This window comes from Haliotis rufescens, unplaced genomic scaffold, assembly GCF_023055435.1.
Source record: "Haliotis rufescens isolate VD_foot unplaced genomic scaffold, xgHalRufe1.0.p SCAF_3, whole genome shotgun sequence".
NCBI classification, from domain to species: Eukaryota; Metazoa; Mollusca; class Gastropoda; order Lepetellida; family Haliotidae; genus Haliotis; species Haliotis rufescens.
This window is the reverse complement of record NW_025964001.1, coordinates 8,470,186-8,476,879: the sequence shown is the minus strand read 5'-3', so window position 1 is coordinate 8,476,879 and position 6,694 is coordinate 8,470,186. Positions and strand designations below refer to the sequence as shown.

General features: G+C 39.5%; 1 long non-coding RNA gene across 1 annotated transcript; it reads right to left on the bottom strand.

The window, feature by feature from the left end:
- Positions 1-2,548: 2,548 nt before the first annotated feature.
- LOC124140947 lies at positions 2,549-6,331 on the bottom strand. The gene is made up of 3 exons (XR_006861972.2): positions 5,178-6,331; positions 4,369-4,461; positions 2,549-4,131 (listed from the first exon to the last, which is right to left on the bottom strand). It is a non-coding gene; the product is annotated as an uncharacterized LOC124140947 (long non-coding RNA).
- Between the last annotated feature and the right edge of the window lie 363 nt (positions 6,332-6,694).

Sequence of the window (6,694 nt, the reverse complement as noted above, 5' to 3'; positions counted from 1 at the left end):
TTATTTGATACACATAATGAAAACAAAATAAGCAGACAATTGTGAACAACTCTCCAGGTCTGCTTAGTGTCCCGATCATATTATCTTCTAAAATGTTTTGTAAACTGGAGGAAACTTCAATAATAATCAAAAATGCTTGTCACGTACCTTCCGAACTACGCGCTCGTATGTTCCTCAACCTCTACAGAGCGGCCCAGTTTTTACTCCTATTGTTCGTAGTAAATTTATTTATGATCATTTATGGCCTCTGTGGTGGCAACCCGCGTGGGTGAGAACAGGAGTTAGTGCTGTCGGCCACGTGGTTAGTGCATGGATGACATACAGGACAGGTGTGGGTGACAGGGGACGATATTTCTGCAAACGTTTGACAAATAGTTTACAGTTATATACATAAATAGGGATATAACATTAATTATTGTGTCAACATAACGTAAAATGTAGCCCAGCCTTCAGATATATGTTCACCCTACAAAACAGATCAATCAGTGTTGTACCTGTTGGAAGACTCATTGTTTTGTAAATGCTTTGAAGCAGCATTTTTAACCTTTCTATTTTGAAATATAATAAACAAAAGCGACAAAACACTTAGGAATCTCTCCTGAAAGCAGGCTGTGATTCTATTGCACGATCACGACTATATCGTGAGGATGTGTTTATGAATCACTATCAAATAATGATTATACCAGGTGTTTGCGAAAAGGTGAGCGTATCCTGCCCCACCCATGGCACCCTTCACAATCTACTAAGAATACAACAAATTGCATTTCAACAATATGTATTCTGGAGCAATGAAGTTACACTTTGAAGAGGACTGACTAACTGTGTATGCAGGTCGTGCAGATAACATACATGGACACTGATGTTTACCATGACTGGGTAAGAAACAAAGCACCTGAAGGGCTGGTTGTGTAAATAAACGCGACAAAACCTTATTAATATTTATAAGAAATCGCTGTTGAAGGCAGAGTCCATTATACGATTCCGACTATATCATGAGCATGTGTTTATGAATCACTATCAAATAGTGATGATACCAGGTGTTTGCGAAAAGATAAACGTATCCTGCCCCACCCATGTCACCCTTCACAAACTAAGAATAAATGCACTTCTGACAATTATTATAAGTTAATGTGAACGAATTCAAGCGCCCGAGGCAAGGCAATGTTCTGTACCACGTATATTGGATGTTGTTATGTAAACATTTGTTTTCCTTTCTAGATTACAGTAAACTACGGTTATAACGAACACGCTTATTACGAACTGACGGATATAACGAACTTACTTTTTAGTCCCGACTATTTGCTGTAGTTATGCTGTATATATGCTTATAACGAACTACGGTTATAACGAACTAAAAATAGTAATCCCTTTGAGTTCGTTATAACCGTAGTTTACTGTATATGTAGACGTTGAGGACTGGTAAGATCGCCTTTGTTTGCACTGATATATATCCTTTCTGTATTTTCGATATTTTGATAACCATTATTGGTTATTGTCTTAAGAATTGTATTCGAGTGTTAATGCTTTGTAAAAATCGGGTAGGACATCAACTACTGGAACCAAATAGAATACTTCGAGAAATACAACATAATCATCTTCAATCCTTGTGCTTCGAAAGTACAATCTACTTTCATGCGCCATATAGAGTCCCACTTCACCAAAACGTGAGAGTGGTTGGTATAACGCCGCTTCTATCAATATTTCTGTAAAACTGTAACACAACGATCACAGAAAATAATACATTTAATTTGCAAAGGACGTTTTGTGTCTACAACATAACATGTAAAGGTGGTTATGTGACTCTGCACGTCACCTTGACCCGTTTGGGTATGCAGTTCCACGAACTATCAAGTTTCCTATTAAAGCTGTGCTTCTCGTTAAACCAAAATGGTAAGGGGCATTGACTTCCGGAAACTGTCAAGCCAGAAGGAGCGTACTTAACCACTGGCGCGCAGTGACCAATATGTACATGTACATTACAGATCTCATGAATGTGACGACCGCCCCCGTGGTCTAGTGGTAGAGCGTCCGCCCGGAGAGCTGAAGGTCCGGGGTTCGATCCCCGGCCGCGTCATACCAAAAGACGTTAAAAGATGGTACTCATTGTTACCCTGTCTGGCGCTCGGCATTAAGGGGCTAAAACAAGGACTGGTCGGCTCGGAGTCAGGATACTGTTTCTGAGTGGGGTATTCATGTTAAACTGCGGCATGGTATCTCAGTGAGCTAGCACTATAAATCGGCATCAGTCCGGACTAGTACAAGCAGCCACACAAACACATACACGTGCATGCACGTCGCTATATAAGTGCAATAATCTTGGACGCGACGTTAAACCCCATTTCACCTCACCTCACCTATGAATGTGACTTACGGGGCTCATTGGTTGGCACGATGTATATATTAACTCTGTAAATTTGGGATTCGAACCTACTGCGGATCCTTATACAGCTAAGCGTCGAACATCGAACTGCGGAGAATGGATCAGCAGTTTTTTAACTGATCTCTAAGTGTATTAAGAATCTGGCTATATCAACACTAAAGACATAAATACAATAAATGCAGTTTATTTCTGTTTTGACTAAATAATTATCATATATTCAACTGTGAAAATCTACAATAACAGTCACACACAAATACACAACCTTAACTACTTTACAGCCTTTATACAGCCTCCTCTACACAGTGAGCGACAGTAGCACACAATGCTACACTTATATACAGTACATAGAACAAGTCATGTACAGATGCATTGCCAGAAAGCCTAGCTTAATATCGGGAGGGGACCAGTGTGATAAAAGAAAATATGTAGATAAAAGTCATGTTTACGTATAAATAAAAGCGACAAAATCCTTCCTTTAATCACAAGAAATATCTGCTAAAAGCAGTGTCCATTCTACAATTCCGACCACATTATAAACATGTGTTTATGAATCAATATCAAATTATTAAAACACATTAGAAATAATTCGAGAGTTATTCATTTAAAACATTGATGCAATATAAGCGACATTATTATCACTGTTACAAGATACATATTTTTATGCAGGTGACAAGTTCAATCTAATTTGGCTGGGTTGGTTTGCGATCATTGTAAAAATTGTTAATTTGTTTTCTGTTTCACATCGCTATACACTTTTAGAGAACAGGTATGTTGAATATAACCCATTCTTACCATACCTGTTTGTGTTGTCAGGGAAAGAATATGGTCTAGTTTATATTTCTGTTTTGAATCAGTGTGATGGGTTCCACGTAGCTCAGCACACAGTATTTCTGTTACAATTTATGTAGGGGAACATTTCAGAGTGACGAGGGTCATAGACGCTCGCCACTTTGCCTAAGCCCATGAGCACGGGAATGGTACCGACAAACCAATGATCATAATCAGGTCCGATCTGGGATTCAAACCGTTGATCAGTGTATCCTGGCACGAAGCACCTCTGCACAGAGAATTGAGGCGCCTTAGACAACAGGGCAATCGGTTTTAGAATATATTGCATCCTGTTCGAAATAGTCAAATCTTTAACATTATAAGACTATCTCACTTTTCAGGACGGACAAAACATGTGAACAAATAGATTGATATTCTCTCCCGAAATAATTTATTTTCAAATTTAGACGTTATCATTTTCTTATTTCATAATTCTTTGTTTCTAAAAAAACACATTTAATTTTAGTAAATAGACCACAATGTACACTTCCAGGGGAACCTGGCTTATCCGGACGGCGTGTCTACCAAGGCCAGATGGGAATGTGTTTTTCATTTTGATACATGGATGGTGAAAATATTGATAATTAATTTCAAACTCTATGGTCAGGTTTTCGGAGCTACCTTGTCCGGATTAACGAGGTTTCACTGTATCCAGCTGTTGTAAATTTCACTCGCCACCCATTTCCTTACAGACTAGTGTGCTTCAAAGTTATGTTAAATGTCTAGGTATAAAAGAGGTGACGTCACGTAACGTGGATGCAGCTGATTGGATGGTAAAAAGTATGACTGAATAATGGCGCTTGACTCTCTCCAAGATCTCGCGAGAATTTGGTTGAGTTTTAAGCTTAAAAAGAAGATCCACCAATCAAGGAAAGCTGCTTCCGTGGTAGGAATTGGTACTGCTCTCAGCAAATATGATGTGTCTGCAAAATAGAAGCGATAAATTTTGACACACTGAGAAAGTGATTGAGTGTCTGGGTTTAAAGCTGCTATCGTTTAATATTCACTGCGTGTCGGCTTCCTTCCAAATAACATTGATGTTTTTGTGGATAAATGTACCGTTAATTGAACAATTCAAAACAACAGCTACATGTCCGTGGACTCTTCAACATATCGGGAAATTGCTGAAAGTGTATAATCACAACGTGGTCCATGCTTACTTCTTCAGTGGTCTGTCAGGTAGTCCTTCTGAATCAAGGAAAGCTCTCTCCAGCATCATCAGCTGGTCATTTACAGCTCGTACTGCCATAGGGCTATGTAACAGGGGAAAGTATGCTTCACACAAATGTTGATAGATTTATACCACATGAAACCATATACAGTAAACTACGGTTAGAAGGAACACGCTTATAACGAACTGGCGGATATAACGAACTAGTTTTTAGGTCCTTGCCGTTTGCTGTATATGAGTGAGTGAGTGAGTGAGTGAGTGAGTATGGTTTTACGCCGCTTTTAGCAATATTCCAGCGATATCACGGCGGGGGACACCAGAAATGGGCTTCACACATTGTACCCAGGTCGGGAATCGAACCCGGGTCTTCGGCGTGACGAGCGAACGCTTTAACCACTAGGCTACCCGACCGCCCATTTGCTGTATATATGCTGTATATATGCTTATAACGAATTACAGTTATAACGAACCAGAATTTGTGGTCCCTTTGAGTTCGCTGTAACCGTAGTTTACTGTAGTTAACATTTCTCCGGCTGATTCACAAGTTGAGCAACTGAACCTCATTTAGTCGCCGTTAATGACAAGATGCTGGGGTCCGATGTGGCCCCGATTTATTATGGATGTCGCTTTTGTGGAGGAAGAATTATTACAAAGAGTGTCTACAAAAGTGATCCTTCCAACGCGAATTCCTTTAACAGTCTTGCTTGGTCTATTCTCTACTCAAAAAGACAGACTTATCAGCAATGTCTCACATATAAACTGAGGTAAGAGTAGTGTATACTACTGCGACACACTTACTCGTTTCTATTCAAAGTTTTTACTCGTTGCTCAAACGCCTTTGCTTCCATGGTAAAGTGCTGAATGAGCAAGTGGGGGAGGGGGTTGCAAGCAAAAAATGTCACAGTTCGTTTCCGAATGCAATTTTTATAAATTTGAACATCTCATCCCCACCCTGTCCCCTTTAATAATTTCCAGACCCTTATTATTCTTTATACGGTTTATTTTTCATTTATAACAATCTAAATAAATACCAGAAACCACTCTACATCATTATCTCATAAAAAATACCATTAATTTGTACCGGGACCTAATGGCAGATTTGGGAGAATGTCGTTTTAGACAGTGTTCTCTATGGACTGAACACAATAACCGAAATAACCGACGGAAAACGGGAGCTCACTAATAGAAAACTTCATTTTCCAGCTAAGTGTGTTCAATCATACTGTACTATACTGTAAGTTGCGATGCGTTTTCTGTGCATCTGGAATGTATATGAAGTATGGGGGAAAGTATGGGGGAAATATACGTGAATCATTACGCAAGGACAATTCTTTTAGCTATCCCCATTTGCGCTTAGACGGAACCAAGTTGCAAAAATGACATATACCAAAATAACAGGAACTGCAGAGAGTAGTTTGACGTTCAAATTCATTAATCCAAAGTGCGTGGTAATATAGTTTAGATGAGCTTGTAGAACGAGAACAGTTATGCCTGGACACGATTAGGCTTTACTCTTATTGTTACATTGCGATTTCTTTAAGTTGATAATGATCACTCTCAGCATCTCACCTGGTGTCGTAGATGCCACAGTCCTATAAACTCAATGTCAACTCCTGAGGAAACAATGACAGTGATGCATAGTGTCCAATGTTTTCAGACATTCGGTCACAATGACCACGACTACTTATCTCAAAGAGCGATTGTGCTCGGCTCGGAACAAATGTCCCACCTGTGGATCCTACGCATTATGCTCAGTACATACCGTCCTCCTCAGTATAAACAAATGTCGGCGCCAAACAAATAAACCCTTCTGTCACAATCTAACATAGCCCTTCACGTATAAAATACTACAAGCAATGACTCATTCTGTTTTAAGTGTAGTCATAAGCACTTCTGGTTTAATGACACCACTTCCGATTTCGGAAAACAGTACAACTTTAAAACATAAAAGTCTATTCCTCTAGCTACCACAATAACAAAGGTATAATCACTTCCTTGCTTCGAAGTATCGCTTTTTGTTGCAACAAAATCAGCAAAGGCGCTGTTGTCTCGATTGTTTATAGGCCGTCGTCGCTTCGTAATGCAAATTTCTCAGCTTCATGTCTCAGGGCACGCTTATCCTATTCCGGAACACCTGATGTCATTACTAATTTCAGCGACCCATTCGTATAGTTTTCATCCCCTGTTTGCTTTTTTGTGCATGGTGGATTCTATTTCGACAGATGATCGATTTCTTGCGTTCATGCCTTGACGTTCTGTATCATAACTTTAGTGTTGACCCGAATACCTATTTACTCTTGTCTTTGCGTAATGAT